This window comes from Arachis stenosperma, chromosome 10 (assembly GCF_014773155.1).
Source record: "Arachis stenosperma cultivar V10309 chromosome 10, arast.V10309.gnm1.PFL2, whole genome shotgun sequence".
Lineage (NCBI taxonomy): Eukaryota > Viridiplantae > Streptophyta > Magnoliopsida > Fabales > Fabaceae > Arachis > Arachis stenosperma.
Genome location: NC_080386.1, coordinates 114,111,397 through 114,113,414, shown reverse-complemented (window position 1 = coordinate 114,113,414; position 2,018 = coordinate 114,111,397). Strand labels below are relative to the sequence as shown.

At 42.9% G+C, this 2,018-nt stretch overlaps 1 non-coding gene across 1 annotated transcript; it reads right to left on the bottom strand.

The window, feature by feature from the left end:
• Positions 1–415: 415 nt before the first annotated feature.
• Positions 416–519, bottom strand: LOC130958412 (small nucleolar RNA R71). Its single transcript, XR_009077535.1, has one exon. It is a non-coding gene; the product is annotated as a small nucleolar RNA R71 (small nucleolar RNA).
• Between the last annotated feature and the right edge of the window lie 1,499 nt (positions 520–2,018).

The window sequence follows — 2,018 nt, the reverse complement described above, 5'->3', positions numbered from 1 at the left end:
AGAAGAACCCATGGCAGCCGAAAACAACAACAATGCCAACAATGCAAGGAAGGTGCTGGGTGACTTTACTGCACCTACTCCCGACTTCTATGGGAGAAGCATCTCTATCCCTGCCATTGGAGCAAACAACTTTGAGCTTAAGCCTCAATTAGTTTCTCTAATGCAACAGAATTGCAAGTTCCATGGACTTCCATTGGAAGATCCTCATCAGTTTTTAGCTGAATTCTTGCAAATCTGTGACACAGTCAAGACTAATGGGGTTGACCCTGAGGTCTACAGACTGATGCTATTCCCTTTTGCTGTAAGAGACAGAGCTAGAATATGGTTGGACTCTCAACCTAAGGAAAGCCTGGACTCTTGGGAAAAGCTAGTCAATGCCTTCTTGGCAAAGTTCTTTCCACCTCAAAAATTGAGTAAGCTTAGAGTGGAAGTCCAAACCTTCAGACAGAAGGATGGAGAATCCCTCTATGAAGCTTGGGAAAGATACAAACAATTGATCAGAAAATGTCCATCTGACATGCTTTCTGAATGGAGCATCATAGGTATTTTCTATGATGGTCTCTCTGAACTGTCCAAGATGTCTTTGGATAGCTCTGCTGGAGGATCTCTTCATCTGAAGAAGACGCCTACAGAAGCTCAAGAGCTAATTGAAATGGTTGCAAATAACCAATTCATGTACACTTCTGAAAGGAATCCTGTGAACAATGGGACAAGTCAGAAGAAAGGAGTTCTTGAGATTGATGCTCTGAATGCCATATTGGCTCAGAACAAGATATTGACTCAACAAGTCAATTTGATTTCTCAAAGTCTGTCTGGAATGCAAAATGCACCAAGCAGTACTAAGGATGCTTCATCTGAAGAAGAATCTTATGATCCTGAGAACCCTTCAATGGAAGAGGTGAATTACCTAGGAGAACCCTATGGAAACACCTATAATTCTTCCTGGAGAAATCACCCAAATTTCTCATGGAAGAATCAAGAGAAACCTCAACAAGGTTTCAACAACAATAATGGTGGAAGAAACAGGTTTAGCAATGGCAAGCCTTTTCCATCATCTTCTCAGCAACAGACAGAGAATTCTAAGCAGAACCTCTCTGACTTAGCAACCATGGTCTCTGATCTAATCAAAACCACTCAAAGTTTCATGACTGAAACAAGATCCTCCATTAGGAATTTGGAGGCACAAGTGGGACAGCTGAGCAGGAGAATTACTGAACTCCCTCCTAGTACTCTTCCAAGCAATACAGAAGAAAATCCAAAAGGAGAGTGCAAGGCCATCAACATGGCCGAATTTGGAGAGGAAGGAGAGGAAGTGAACGCCACTGAGGAAGACCTCATTGGGCGTGCACTGACCTCCAATGAGTTCCCTAATGAGGAACCATGGGAATCCGAGGCTCAAAATGAGACCATAGAGATTCCATTGGACTTACTTCTGCCTTTCATGAGCTCTGATGAGTATTCCTCCTCTGAAGAGGATGAGTATGTTACTGAAGAGCAAGTTGCTAAATACCTTGGAGCAATCATGAAGCTAAATGACAAGTTATTTGGAAATGAGACTTGGGAGGATGAACCTCCTTTGCTCACCAAAGAACTGGATGACTTGTCTAGGCAGAAATTACCTCAAAAGAGACAAGATCCTGGGAAGTTTTCAGTACCTTGTACCATAGGCACCATGACCTTCAAGAAGGCTCTGTGTGACTTAGGGTCAAGTGTAAACCTCATGCCTCTCTCTGTAATGGAGAAGCTAAGGATCTTTGAGGTACAAGCTGCAAGAATCTCACTAGAGATGGCAGACAACTCAAGAAAACAAGCTCATGGACTTGTAGAGGATGTTTTGGTAAAGATTGAGGACCATTACATCCCTACTGATTTCATAGTCCTAGAGACTGGGAAGTGCATGGATGACTCCATCATCCTTGGCAGACCCTTCCTAGCCACAGCAAAGGCTGTGATTGATGTTGATGGAGGTGAACTGATCATTCAAGTGAATGAAGAATCCTTTGTGTTTAAGGCTCAAG